The sequence below is a fragment of the Diadema setosum genome, chromosome 22 (genome assembly GCF_964275005.1).
Source record: "Diadema setosum chromosome 22, eeDiaSeto1, whole genome shotgun sequence".
NCBI lineage: Eukaryota > Metazoa > Echinodermata > Echinoidea > Diadematoida > Diadematidae > Diadema > Diadema setosum.
In genome coordinates, this window is record NC_092706.1 from 15,248,104 (window position 1) to 15,264,627 (window position 16,524).

Consider the following 16,524-nt stretch of genomic DNA (forward strand, 5'->3'; position numbering starts at 1 on the left):
TTGGTATTGTCTGGTTTTCAGACCCTTTGCCAAATGAATTCCGTGGCGACGAAGTCACCGTTCGGGCAAAGGCCTTTGCCGAAGGAAAAAATCCTTTGCAGGACAAAACCACCTTAAACTATACTAGTTTTCGACGTTGAGGGGGTTAATATCCTGAATAGCGAAAGATACAGGCAGAGGGTTTGGAAGCCAGACTAGAATTGGCCGCGCAATTGGCCGCACATTTGGCCCAGTTTGCGTTTACACCAAGAAACGAGACCACCTCCAGAGCGAGGCCAAATGCGAGGCCAATTTTAGCCTCGCATTTGGCCTTTTGCGCGTTTACACTGAAGCGGAGCTGGGCTCGGCCATGGCTGAGCCTCGCACTGTAAACGGGGTCTTAGTTATAAATTCAGCAATTAGAAGATAGTCAGAAAGACAAGGTTTTACCCCATCTGATGAAACACTAGTGATGAATTTTGAAAAGATGCAGCAACAAACAACATAAACATACGGTTGAGGGACTTGATAGGTTAAATATGATTTCAGAGCATTCATTATTTTATTAGAACACTGGGGGTTTTAACAACAACTTAAACTCCTCATTAGTGCTGTGAGAAGCTACAGAAAGGAAGAGAGAATCTGAGCCTGCCTAGCCCTGCAAACTACCGGTTGGTACTTTTGAACAGGGGGTTTGCCCCCTCTTCTTAGGTGTCTACTAAGTGGTCCAGACATTTCTAGGTGACAAACTGGGTCATATCCTATCAAAGCATCCGTTGTCATCGCAGCATCCATCCTCTGTCAAGGGCCAACTACTGCTAGCAATGCTTTTATCTGGTAACATTCAGGAGATACTGCACTGGCACAAATTATATGATATCATCCACATGTGCCCTCTTTCATTTCTACGAATTTCAACGTCACCTGACTTGTCAAAGAAATGCTGCTTTTTCTTTAAGTATTGGCAAGAAACTTGCATATAATTTTACTAATGCTTTATATGATACTGACCTCAGTTACCAAACAATCATATGAACACACTGATTTCATCAAATAACACTAATATCTTCATCCCTTGGCGCTGAGGGAAATATTTTCAGATTAAGATATTTGTACTCATTGCAGGGAATGCAGCAGGAATAGCCTCCTTCCTATAAGTTTTTCTCCTCAAATCACCTGACTGTACTGTGGAGCTACAATAGCTTCATGATTGTACCATACTTCCAAAACAGAGTAGAGTGCAAGCAATAAAAATAATGAAAATGATGGGAAAAAATCCCCACAGAAAACAGTAATATGAGAAGTTTGTACATTCTGTTCTCTCTACTCCATGGTCATAGGTCATAATCCATCTTATAATCATGTGTGGCATACAAGAGAGGAGCAGGACCTCTGTTCTTCCTACAGAGATGCTGATTCTGGGTCAGGGGTCCTGCCGAGTCTGTCCTGCCGAGTCCACCTCTGTGCAAACCGAAGTCTGTTTGCATCACACACTGAATGAATGAATGGTACAGCTTACGGAATCCGACCTCCCCTAGCCCACTGTGGACAGGCCGGTAGCATTGGGACACTATGGAGTATGAAGGTGGGCCCCTTCCCATATAGGCGGGCCCCGTTCCCAGACAGGCCCTACTGTAAAACAAAGAATGTTCGCATGCATTTTAATTTCGTAAGAGCCAAGATTCGCGAAAGTTCCTGTCTACACTATATGCATTGAATGTTAGAGGCAACTCGCGAATATTTCATGCCGCGAAAAAGGCCGTCGGCTCCAATTCACGAAAATTTCATGCCGCGAAAATATCTTGTTTTACAGTATCCAAGAATCCTTGGAACATAGAGCTTTATGCCTGATCTCTGTGTTGAAAGTATACACACAGCCAAAGAATCTGAAATGAAGTTGACCGCTGCCAATGAGCGTATGCTTTGACGCATGTATTCGCTGAAAAGTGCCTGACAGGATGCTATTCGTGCTTTTTGAATGATCACGGTGGGCAGCAAATTCAATCAGACCACCTATGTTTCCCAATGCTCCAAGGGCTTTAAAGGAATGTATCCCCAAAGCATTTGGTGACAGGCCTGATCAATAATATTGACAGTGTACATGCAGCAATAAAGAGGAAAGAACATTTGTGCAAACTCCCATCCCTGCATCTTACACATTTGTATTTAGTTGATTAACATAATAAAAATGATATCCCAACCATACCAAGGTTAACCAACATCCCAATTTCACTTGCCCAAACAGTAAAGTTTTGTTTGCCCTGAACAAGCAGGCATAGAATTGTAGTATTCTACAAACCAAAGGATACACGTATGTATGAATAGAAAAGGAACACCCATCTCAAAAGTCTTCCCAGAACAAGAGGCTAGCCTGATGTATACAAAAAAAAAATAATAATAATAATAAAAATCAGTGAAACCAGATCCTCAGCCACCAAGGTCTTCCCAACAAGCCTTAGTTCAAGGCTGTAAGTTTTAATATTTCCTATGTACTAATCTAATTTGATAACAGCAAAAATAGTTTGATCAGATTAGCTTCAGTTTCGCCCGAGTCCATACTATCTGCTCTGAAGGAGGCAGGGTGGCACAAAAACACAGCACCACGGCAGTCTAGATTCGAGCTTGGTAAGGGCAAAATTAGACTACAGTTGCTAGGGTAACTTGGCCCCTGCTGGATGTAACATGAGCACATGGCAACATGAAGGAGTATGAGATACATGCTGTGGAAGGAGTACCACTAAATGACTGGAATGTATTTCCTGCATCACACAGTATATGGGTTGTCCTCATTACTAGGGTCAGACGAACCAGTCTGATTTCCAGTGTGACAAAGATATGAAACCATGAATATCATCAAAAGATTCAGGAATGCAGACGCTGGAAGGATGTGACACCTCCGAAAGTGGTGAATTCCTCATAAATGCTCTTTCATATTTCATAAGAGGTTTCTCATTATCTCACCAAAAAATGTTAGAAACCTGAAATTAGGTCTCAACCAAAACTGCACAATCCCTTTAACAAAAGTGTTCAAAGTTGCACACTTGTTCATGGCATTGTGCATGGAGGCACTGAGGCATAGTGGATAAGACTCCTGACTCCAAATCGGAGGACCAGAATTCCATTCCCACCCAGTGCTTACGTCCTTGGACAAGATGTCTTTACCCGTGTCCCTCTTGACCCAGGTGTATAAATGGGTACCTGGCAATGCTACGGTAATAATAATAATAGCAGGGCCCTTTGGCAGAGCAGTGACAACACTGAAGAGGCTACCCTGGATAAAGAAGACCTTACCTTTAGGTGACTAGTGACAGGTAAACTGTACCATGGCACAAGTTTAAGGTGGGAGTGGCTACTTAAAGCCCCGAGGCCAATGTATACCTTTAAGCACACCATGCCATGCGTTTGAAAGCAGAAAGTGTTCAGTTTTTACGGTGCTCTGTGTTTCCTTGTGCTTTAGAATGACACCACTACATCATGTGTCAGTATCATTTCTACGTGATTTGGAGGTTACTTGGTTGCATTTCAGAATCAGAAATCATTTGATATGCATGATGATTAACTTACCATGAGTTTTACTTTCCAAAGTAGGTTTGTAGTCAGTGATGAAAGGCAAATATCCAATGCAAAAAGCCAGCAAACGTAAGAGGTTTATGATGACAACATTAAGTGTTATTCTTTATACTAAGACACTTCTTTCTATCTTTCTTTCTTTGTTTTTGGTGGTTTCTTTTTTTTTTTGGTATAAACTGTGCAAGGGTCTACACAGTAAGACTACTTTGTGTATAAATACCTCCCACCTACACATCATATCCGTGATCTTTTGTTTTAAAGACACCTGTTAAGTCATGCTGTCTAGCTAGGGATGAGTTCTGACCTGTTGACAGGCCTGTTCATATCACCCACAGGAAGTCATTTTTCACTCAGACCTCCTTCCACGGTAAAAGTCAAAGCAAACATTCGCCGCACTCGCATACCGCTGCCCAGTGCATCGAGTGTACACACTCATCATAAAGGGAAAAGGAGTTTGTGGGAATGTGTATACTGGGCAAACATTCCTCAGAAGATGACGACAATATTCACAGTTCTTTTCAGACGTCGTCAGACACCGTTTGTGAACAGATGCTTTCAGAAGAGAAATCACACACATGAGAATTTGCGATTTTAAATAGAGACAGCATCAACAGCATGATGGATATTAAAGGTAAAACAACCATTGCTTGGGATATTAGTGAATCTATTAACCTGGCATCATATTGGCACCACAAAACAGCCACATTGCTAACATGTCTATGGTCATCTTTAGCACTATAATCTCCATTTAGTTTGTTGTGGATGTCTTTGTTTTTTTTTTTTTATGTCTCAGATACAGGAATCTACTTCGTATATCTTGCATAATATAAAACTAACATAACATTCTTGACAAATTTAGAACCAAACCATCTCGATGTTTGGGTATGGGATAACGTAATACAACCGAAAACTATCTCCAGTTATTTGATATTTGATATTTTAATCTTTTCCAATTTGGGTCTTCACATTGCAATCACGTACAGCTGTAGATAATAGCCTTCACTAAACCTTGATGCGCTCACTTCTGTATTGTCCGAGTGTCTTAAGTCAAACAATTGAGGGTAATCAAACGTTTGTCCTATTTTTTTTGTTCCTTTTAAGTTTCCCATCCCAAAACAGAGGCCTGAAACGGTGGAAGATCAGTAGGAAGAGAATACCTCTAAGTCCCATGGTGTACGCGGGAGCAGCTCCAAACACTGATATGAAAGTAATTCACCCAGCACGACGCTCAATTGATCCTGACATGTGGCATGATTTCATTATCTGCTGAATGCACAGCTACATGTGGTCGACTGTCGTTCCCAAGTACAAGCTTTGCCAGATTCTGTCGGTGTCTCTGCGATCGGCCAAGCAATCCAGGCAGGTTCAACTTTTCCTGACCAGATTCACAGACAGTAATGCTCAGAAGACTTGATGGAGAAGAATCAAGTCAGCAAAACAAGGCTCAAACTATCATTCGGAGCTACTATCAGTTCACGGCAAGGAATGATTTGCGACTGGCTTCATTCTCTTGGCGACCAAGAAGTTTATAAACACATACTTTAGGTCCGCATCATACAAGTACCAAACTGCCATAAATATCCCAGCTTGCAGGAGACTAGAAATTACTAGAATTATCACTCTAGGACAATTCTAAGCCATCCATAACCATTGCAAAGAAGAAGAATGATCAATCATAAAAACAATCAATGGCATTATGTTACTATTTCAGTTACTAATAAATCAAAGGCACAATCTAAACATACACTGACCCTTCAGCTTTATATACACGGACTCATTCCTATGAAACCATGACGCAGAAGCCCAGTTGACACAGAATTAATCAATATTTTAGCTGTTGTAATGGTAACTGTGGGTATTTACCACCAGTGTAAAGTGTAATGGGAAACACACTCCTGATCACAACTCATTTATTTTGCAAAATGATTCTAGCATTTGAAATTTCTAGAAGTTGCACAAGTATCACAGAAATAACACTGTAAACACAGACAGTCACAGAACTTTTCCAAATGAAAGAGCCCATCCAATAAGCAATTTTCCTCGATGAATCACTCGAGATTCTCAAATCATTTTATGCTATTAATGTTGTAGTGCAAAACTCAGAAATGTGTGATGTTAATGAAGGACAAGTTCACCTTCATTAACATAAGGATTGAGAGAATGTAGCAATATTAGTAGAACACATCAGTGAAAGTTTGAGGAAAATCGGACAATCCGTTCAAAAGTTATGAATTTTTGAAGTTTTTGTGCAGTCACCGCTGGATGAGAAGACTACTGCAGTGTATGATGTCACATGCGTACAACAATATAAGGAAAATATGAAGAGAATTTCACTAAATTTCATCTTTTGAAAAAAGTACACATTCCCTTGACTCGTTACTGACATATGTTATGGGTAATATTATTCCCACTGCCTTTAGAAAGAGGCAAGTCAAGTGCTCTTTTATTATGCGAAAAAAGTGAAAATATGTTGAATTTTCTTTACATTTTCTTTATACTGTTGTACTCATATGACATCACGAGCCTTAGTAGTCTCTTCATCCAGCGTTTCCAACACAAACATTTTTAAAATTCATAACTTTTGCATCGATTGTCCAATTTTCCTCAAAACTTTCACTGATGTGTTCTACTAATATTGCTGCATTCTCTCAATCCTTATGTTTATGAATATGAACTTGTCCTTTAACCTGTCAATCTTATCAATATGAAAGTATCAAATACTGTGACGTGACAAATTACTGCTAGTACAATGTAACATGCCGACATTCATTTTTTTCCTAATAAAACAGAAAATTTCATTTTGGGGCTTCACAGAAGCAACTTTTAAGGGTCTTTACGCTAGAAACTTGAGACTGGATTGCTGAAGTTCATTAGGTGATCCGAGTATCCTCTCGGATCACCTTCTGTTTCTGTACGGATTCTTTCTTCTTCTTCTTTTTTTTTTCTTTATTTCTCCCCAAAAGTTGTGCAGAGGTTAGCTTAGAAAGCGCTATGCCTATCAAGTTCAAACTTATACCATGTATCGTGTCCCAAAGACGACAGATCTAATAAGTGAGAAAACTGATCATTGATAAAACTAAAGTAAAAGTATATAATAGCATACTGTTCATAGTGATCAGTCGACTGTGACATCACTGTGACATCACTATGACGTCAAAAATGAAAACACATTCTCAATCATATCTCATTAATGGAATGGAATTTTTCAATGAAATTTACGTCACATATATTTCAAGTCAAGCGCATTCTACTCATATTCTCAAAATTCATATCTACTCTTAAAACGTGCGTGTACGCGCGCGTTGAAATATTTACAATCTCCAATCGAGCTCAAATTTTTTTTGCACACGTTTCAGACCATTTGGAGCATTTTTGGAAAAATTGAAAAAAATGGACGGACACGTACGCGCGCGCGCATATACGCACGCACAGCTTATATGGAATAGAAAATTCCCGGTTTTTCACATGAATCAGATGTCTGAAATGTCAAGGAATATTTCTACCAAGTTTCAAGTCAATCCGACTCAATATGACGTCATGCGGGCCCGTCAAAGTTGAAATTCCGCGCGCGCGTCAATGGCGATATACAGTGCAACTATGCCAAAAAAAACCACCAATTTTAAACTCGATTTTACTCGTCAGGATGGACGGTGACCCCCCATTTTCTTTACATATTCTGAAAGCTGATAGGTTGTACATGTCATTTCATGGGTTGGCGATGATGAAAAAATGAAAGAAAGATATCAAATTTCTTAATAAAATACAAAATGTAAATCTTCAAAATGACGTCATCGAATTTCAAGTTCACTCGAGCTTATCTCACTAATCCTTTGCCTATTTTCACCCAGTTTTCAATATGTGGTAGCTTATTAAATGTACTTTCATAATTGCAATTACAATTTTTTGATTGCATGACGGTATCACCTCGTAAAAATGGATTTAAAGTAATCTTGTGAAATTTGACCAGTTTACGTGTTATCTCTATGGGAGTGCAGTTTTTCTGGAAATGAAAATTGACATGACTATCTTTATCGAGCACTAGCTCACTTATCCTTCAGTGAATTTCTCCCAGATTTTAATATGTTGTAGCTGAGACTTTGCGCTATCGTATGTGTGCCTTTGTTTTTTCAAACAATGTCGGGATCACGTTGAAAAAACTTGGTTGAAATTAAAGCTTATCTTCGATGTATTGAGATATTTCTTTCTTTTTGCAACTTTCTTTGCAATAACTCAAGAAAAACAGCCCCTATCACCCCCATATTATGCAACATGTTTAGTTCATGTCACGTACATTATTTCATAAAATAACAACTACTTGATCGGACACCATCTTGGGTATGTTAATTAGGGTCAAAGGTCATAAATGTTTCGTCTTGTATCTTGGTGACTACCTGTCCTATCTTTCCCATATTTTGCACACGTATAGACAATGTCGCAAGAATCATTTCACAAAATAATCACTTTTTCCTCAGATGCCTCTTGGGAGTGCAAAGGTTGGTCAAAGGTCAAACTATATGCTTCATTCTGTATCTCGTTACAGTGTATACGGAATTTAGTACCAAAGATGGCAGATATGACTCCCTTTTCTAAATGAGAATCCAAACATCACACGGCCAATGTCTCTAAACACAGATGAAACCTGTATGGTCATGCCTATTGCGATCAGGACTCGAATCATTGATTTTTTTTTTTAAATTGGATCACCTTAATTTGTCAGTACTGACAAATTACAATCTCTAGTTTAATTTGAAAACTTTAAAAATCTCATCCAATAAACAATTTTCCTCGATGAATCACTCAAGATTCTCAATTCATTTTATGCTATTAATGTCGTAGTGCAAAACTCAGAAATGTGAGACGTCAGCAACCTATCAATCTTACCAATCTTTTAATATCAAATACTGTAATCAGACAAATTACTGTTACTACATCGTACAGTATGCTAATTATCACTTTTCCAACTATACCAGAAAATTGCATTTTGGGATTTTTCAACAGCAACTCATGGGGACCTTTACAGTAGGAACTCTTTTGAGACTGGATTGTTACAGTCTGTTTACTTTGCGAACTTTTTCACGGGACAGACAAGTGACAAGTGTCTCACTATCATCCCCCCTTTTTTTTTTTCCTCTTGGAAACAGGATATCCAAGTTCATGTCAGGCAGGACCTCGATCTAATGCAGTCACACAAAACCAAAGCTTCATGAACTACATTCCGAAAAGATGAATAATGATACAAAGAGCAAATGATCTTGCAACTGATGTCTGCATCATACTTTGACACACATCATAATGACAGCATTACAAATCCGTTATTGTTTTATTTCCTTGGAATGGCGGTACACCTGCAGCCTTAAACTTACTCTACACAGACCTTGGCTGCATGATTTCAAAGTCTAGTCGCAACCTGGGAAGATTTGGATGTAAACAGAGCCGGAGGGGAAATTGGTGCTGGAAGCCATGCTAGATGGCTCGGCCAGCTGCTACAGACATTACACGATATCTGGCGACTTGGAAATGAGCTTACAAACATAACTTCCTGTCAGTTATGGAATGATAAGTTCAGCTACTATCACCAGAGAGAAAAGGTTCAGATCCACATAATGTCTAGAAACTGCTGCAGATGATGTTTTTGCAGTCGTATCACACTGATGATACATGTATGTGACTGGCAATACATGAAAACTTTGAATTTGAAAATTTGAATCAATAAGACCGCACAAGCACATGATAAGCGGTGCTGTTTATTTTGAATGATCAACAACACATATTGAGTTTTCTTGTTTTGTTTTGTTTTGGTTTGGTTTGTTTCTCTTTTTTTTTTGGGGGGGGGTGGGAAGAAATTTGAAACAAAGCAACCAGACTAAACTTTGTTAGTTAGAATCATGCGGCAATAGTTCATACTCTTTGTCACAGGTGTCAGTGAAGTCTATGCCAGTAATCAAATTATCAAAGCATGAACACAGCTTGGTTAGTACTACATGGCTGGACACCATACTTCACTGCCAGGCTGAAGTTTGATCAATAATTGCACAACTACAGTGGAATTCTCACTGATGTGAATTAGCAGAATACAAATCTTGAGATGTGCATTACGATTTGCATCACTATCCATATCTGAAGATTTTTGCTTGTGTGGCCATAAGAATGTCACAGATAGTGCAATGACATCACAATGATATCTTAAGTAGAAATGAAGAACTGAATAACCTGTCGTTATTTGAAATACCACTGCTACGAAATGATGTTAACACTCACTTTGTAAATCAAAACGTTATATCAAGATCTGGATTTTTAACCTTGACAGGTCAATGGTCTTGCACTTTCTAAGGATATTCTGAGGGATTTGTAATTTCTTTCTATTATACTCTAGTGTGTTCATTGACCATGTGGCTATAATGGAGGTCGAGATGGTTTCCAAAAGGATGAAATAACTTTTGTTCCTCAACCCACAATGACTGCCTACTACAGGTTAAACCCCCAACTGGTGGATTCATAAATCCCCCCCCCCCCCAAAAAAAAAAAAAAAAAAAAAAAAGATTTCATCCTCTTTGTGAGAAGTTAGGCAACAATTACAGTTTGAAGGATTTTATTTGATCAAAAAAACTGTCATAATGGTTTGGGGTTTTCTGATCAGCCTTTTTCTCCTTCTTTGGCCAGAGAAGCTTTGTCCCCTTGTGGACGGTCATTTGTTCCCAAACCATTGTGGTTTTTGTCTCTTCTGCCAACAAAACGCTCCCTTGTGTCCAGTACAGTTGCTTACAGAAATCACGATGTACATGAAATGTCCTCTTTCTAACCCTGTGATCACAGCTTTAATACAAAGCTTTGTTCCACAATGGCCATGTGAAGGTGATCAATATGTATTAAAGCCGATGCAGATGTAAAACAGACATGGATTGTATTAATCTCCTGCTAAAATACAGACGCTGTAAAGCTTTTACTCAAATGCTAGCACCAAACTTGACTAGTTACACACCCACACATGAGGCACTAACTGACTGGAGTACTCGACAAACCTTACTTGTATCTAACTGAACTACATCTGTAGTCTCCTCTCAGACGCCTATCCTTGAGCACACATTCTTTCTTCTTTTTTTTTTATAATCTGCATAACAAAACATTCCCAATCATGAATGCTTGCCAACAACATGCAATCAATAATTAATCAAAACAAAATACAATTAGTGATCACATACATACACACACACATTATTTTCAATAAGTGCAGGAATAGGAAGGAAGATTCTTTCCACAAATTAAGGAGTGCTCTTGAGTAAACAAAATGGCTTGTGTGTGTTGTTCTATAATCATTTACAAATTCACCCACAATTGCATTGATAAACATACTTGTAACTGAAGTTTTAAATGGCTAAGTACACAAAAGAGATTATATTCTTTCTTCTTTTAAATTATAATGTTAGGCCTATTTAATAAACTGAAAGCATGACTATATTGCATGAGTGAAGAACTCTTTATGAAGCCTCTGGAATATTATGAACTAGTCTTCTGATGACATATTAAAGTATTCTTCATATCCCAGCCTGTCTACTTAGATCTATAGAATAGTCCTACACCACTTATAGGAGAGTTGCAATAACTTGCTTGAAGAGCATACAATCATTGCAAGATTGGGTGACAAGTATCTATTATACATGATGTATATCGTACTTCAATCAACTTGTCAGAACAAGCAATGGCAAAATTGGGGGGGGGGGGGATTCTTCTACTAGCAAGGGGTTTGCGAAGAAAGACTAGCTCCCGGGCAAAGTTGTGGCTAAGCAAGCACATACTTTCACATTCGACTATTCATGTTTTCATTTGAAATGAATCAACACACAATGAGGAAACTATGCACTATTTCCCCTGCAAATAAGTGGTGACGGTTGTCATATTTGCTGATTTGGCTCCAAAGCCAGTGGGTACAGCTAGAGTACCTAAGGGCCAGGTATGGGTACAGTGTTCTTAGAATGTAAAAGAGATAGACAGAAGAGAGAAATCGAGTTTATGCTGTATTCTCAGTAAAGCACACATATGTCAATATCTTTTAATGTTTTTTTTCCCTGTAGGTAAATGCTACATTTGTACATTCCGTTTGTGATTAATATCAAACATATAATTAATGTAAATTCTTGAAGATGTAGAGCATGTACAAATTGTAGGATCTGTGATCACTCCCTCAGTTTTGACATCATATTTCTTATTTTCATACTGGAAAGACAAATGGTATATGACGCAAACTGGATGGAAGCCAATTTCAATTTTACAGACCAAATTTGCAGACAAAAGGAAGCCGGCTGGTGAGAGGTCCCACCTCCAAATCAGCTCTCTATCTTTACTTGGGGAGACTTTGGGGCTCATTCCAAGCCCACGCACTGGGTCAGAGGTCAACATAGAGAGATAACAGACCAGTGCCACAGAGCAGGTGGAAGTCATGTGCAGTAGGGTGGAAGTACATTCTTTGCTTCGGGCCTCTTTTGTCACATAACCAAACACATTTCTTTCGACATGTACAATAGTAACAGCAGATACAAGTTGAAACTGTCATAGCAACAACTAACAGCTTTAAATCTTGTAATTTTTTTGTCATGGTTATGTAAATACCGGAAGCTACAACAGAAACACTCAGTGATAAAGGGCAAAGAACTGCCAGTAGTTGCAACTCTGAAATGTGACACAAACTTTCTATGCAGAAAGAGTCAATGTACAACCTGGCGCATGAAAACCAGTGTGGGTACACACATCTAGAAGCTTCATACCGTCACAAGCTTTCACTTTGTACCCACCTCTCAAGGGGTATACAAAACACTACACCATGCAATGCACAGTCAGTGGTCACAAGTTAGTACCTCATTAACAATGAAACAGCAACCGGACAAGTGCCTTGACGAAGTGTTATAAATTGACTGTTTTACTATTTTAGGAGACAGAACAAACCACCTTCTCTGCTTTCCTTTAGGAAAAAAAAAAATATTCATGGTTCAACAATTTAGGATGGAATTCCGTTTGAGATAGCAAGTACTCCACAGTGGTAGCATGAATCACAATGAATGTAATGTAACATGCACTTGTTGAAAATTCTTCCAACTTTAGAAATTTATACATTTCAAGTACCTCATAACTGTAATCATTTGTTTGGTGCTTTGACAGAATATTTGTATTGTTGCTAGGGGCAACATAAGAGAAACATCGGGAATGTTCAATCACACACTAAATCCAACATCTCCTCCTTCTCTTCTTGGATATTCCCTCACAAAAACAAAACAAGAAAATCAAACATTTCCATGAGAGACAAGAGCATCATGAATTCCTCTTCAGCCCACGACAATGAACCCTAAAATCTCTGTGACCCACAAGAATGTGTAGGTGGATGTTTGTCAGTGGCTGGCCCTGTTCAAACCACTGGCAAGCACTGGAACAGTTCATTCACTCTCTCTAACCATCAACCGTTATCTAAAGAGGTAGGCCTTGTAGCATGATTGCAAATACCAGAAGAGAAATATAACTATATACCATAGCTGTATTGTGAAATTTTAATGAGTTAGAGGGAATAGCACAGAGAGAGAGGGATAGAAGAAAGAAAACAAAAACAAAATCTTTTTCATTCACTAGGAGTAGGAAGCTCAAAGAAACTTCCATCAAAGTTTCAACAACTATAGAGGACAACTACAAAGTATACATGTAGAACTAAGTGAGTGCAGAAAACAGAGATTGCTGTAAAATTAACATCACACCTATACTTACTTATCTATCCATTTATCTATCTTTTTTTTTCTTTCTTTATAATACATATCTAAAGGCCTGAAGTAATATTACCATTTTCCTATTTTGAGGAAAAATCCTCTTTTAGAATTACGTGTGACACACATCCATTTGGAGTATTCCCACCATCCATGGAATTCAGAAATGTTCCATCAAACTTGAATGATTTCATGTTCCAGCAGATACGGTCCTGTCCATCATCACATAACATTTCCCCTGGGAAATATTTGTGCCTTCAGTGTATGCACTTGGCACAGGGTCAAAGTTCAAAGTTAGCATGCCTGTTACCCTTGGTAATCAACTCAATGGGTTGACAAAGACAGGTAGATGAAGGGGAGATAAGATCTCTATTGCTATAAATCAATCTCCTTAGATCTGCCTAAATGGCTGCATCCCCTAGCCTTTTGTCCAGACCCTCATGAGTTCAAAATTCAATAAATTACTTTCGAAAATGTGGGTTGGCACATGTACCATGGTATATATCATAAGTTTCACGGAAGTAGATACACTGTAAAAACTATCATTTATCATACATGTATTTTTCTTTCTCACTGCGGCGGAAGTCACAAGCTTCATAAGCCAACCACTAGAAGAAAACTTAGACACATTATAATCAATGCACTATATCAGGGAAAAGAGAAAAGTGTTTAAAAAGATAAATCTATGTTACTCCTCAGCACTAAATCACTACTAGCTCCTCCATGACTACCATCCAGATTTCACTCCTCCCTTCCAACCCTTTGGAAACCATCTGCCACAACTCAACTTGTGAAAATAAATCAAGTGATCCATTTAAAAACAAGGCTGTCAAAGTTTGACATGTGACACCCAATCTCTGCACACCTACGCACTTGTATGAAATAGCTCCAGAAAAGATCTGAGGCATACATGTCTGGTGAAAGTAGAAGTGTTGTTGAGCTCATTTCTCTTCACAAGAGGTAGACAGTTACATTGCAATTTATCCCAAAGAGAAAGTTCTTTTGACTATTAAAATGATATGGAACAAAGGCAACATGTCAGGGAGTATTTCACTGAAACCACACAAATATGAATTTATCAATGGTTTAACTCTGGCAGATCAATTAGCAAATACACTGATGTTGCAGCAACAGCTAATTAGTGACTGATGTTTGTTGCGCACTCTTTGTTTTGTTGTTGTCATTATTCCTATTATTGAAAGAAATATTTTTCTCTCTGATTCATTAAAGATGTAGGCCCTATATATATACCTACGACAATACATTTCAGTACATCTGTGAGTTGAAAATCCAAGAGGGGAATAGTTTATTTTTGCACCATGCAAATGAGGAATATGTTTGCAATTATTTGCTCATCAAAGTTAGATAGCTACTGTAAAAGTGGATATTTTCGCGCGACTAATTTTTCGCGCTTGGCCGGGTCAGAAGAGTTTCGCGTGTTTTTAATTCCGCGGAATCTAGACATCACGTACAGGAACATATGGCAAGCAAAAATATTCGCGGGATTTTATTTCCGCGCTAGTTTCTGGTTGCGCGAAATGCGCGAAAATTTCAACACCGCGAAAATTTCCACTTTTACAGTATTTCAAACAGAGCATTATAATGTCATAACAGATTTAGTGCTGGTAACTCATGCTCTCATATGCTTGCTCTTGCTTCGAATTTTACTGCTCTGGTAGCTCCTGTGACAGCTTGCTCTTGAAACAAGTTCTTGTTGTGGTGAAGTTCCTGTTACCATACAGCTGCATTATGTCTCAAAATAGATATAATTCATGAGTATAAACCTCTGAAACCCAAGCAGCAAACACAACTGTTCAGGAAAATTAGACCAGAACCACATCAAATTTCTCATCTTAAATCACATCCTATCTCAGTCAAATGAAGTATCTTTCAGTTTGTCACTATCAAACCGACAGTATTCATATTGTCCGACATGTCATGTTCTATTTAGTAAGAATATTCCCGGACCTACTGTACCACTGACTGTCAGTGGTTGTCAGAGGGGGAAACCCCTTTGTTCCTCCAAAAGAAAGTGTCTTCATGGTTCCAAAGATTGTGGGGGTCAATGTTCTTTTAAGACGCTGGCTTTGAGAAAAACTGATTAGGGCCTAATTACAAAGAAGGGTGGAAATTTGACAGATCTTGGGGGGGAAAAAAGAAAAAAACTAGTGTCATTTCCTCCTTTCTTCTATTTACTTCTATTTCTATCAGGATATTCTAAAATCACTGTTCATAAAGTATGCTTTATAATTTTGTCAAACTCATCCCAAGGGCTGTACTAGTGAATGCACTTTTCTTTTCCGTGTTTTTCTCTATTGCTTTCAACACTAGTCACATAGTTGATAGCATTCAACGCTCAAATTGCATGCATTGTAATGATGTACTCGGTATATGTGGACTGGGGGTGATAATTTCACACTCGTAAGTTTTGACAAGTTTGCCATCTTGTCCCAGGCACTGTGAAATACAGCTTCATCGGGGTTGCATCTAATCCGGGAGATCAAGTTCTGACTGATGGTTCACTGGCGCTTTCTCTCTCACTGGTCCCCCTCCAAATATAGCAGTCAAATATCACGCATAAATATTTACGGGACTGAGCTCCCAACATGACAGCTGTGACCTAGACATGAAATGACTCTTCTGTACTCTGCAAAACTTTTTCTGTTCCCGTTTCCTTTAACCTCTATGGGGGGGGGGGGGGATTCTAACAAGTGTGCTCAACCCCCTCGGCCAGTTGAAAATATATCATCTCACATTTTATGTTTTCCATATGAGAGAGCAAAGCCTTTTGAATATGATAGTTTAGAAAAGTGAGCTGGGAGTAATCTGAGACTGAGGCTCTGCATGGCCTGAAAACAACAATGAAAGCATCCAGCCTTCAATATCAGGAACATGCAAGTTTTAAAGATAGCTACATCCCCATGTCATTCTGTCTATAAAAGTTTTGATAAAGAGTATTCAGAGAAATACCTGTTATTTTCTACATCAATACCACTTGTGTTAATTATCAATAGTCTAAAAATATAAGACGCAATCCTTTAAAAACGCTTGAATCATTGCATTCAATTTCAAACACCTTCATATACAGTAGCAGCATTCAGGAATCATTACTGATATAAACAAAAAATAATAAGAAAACCGCTCTTGCATCTATGAAGGGATCTGAGTGATAATCTAAAAATAACCCCGTCCCCCCCAAAAAAAAAAAAAAAACAAAAACAAAAACAAAAACAAA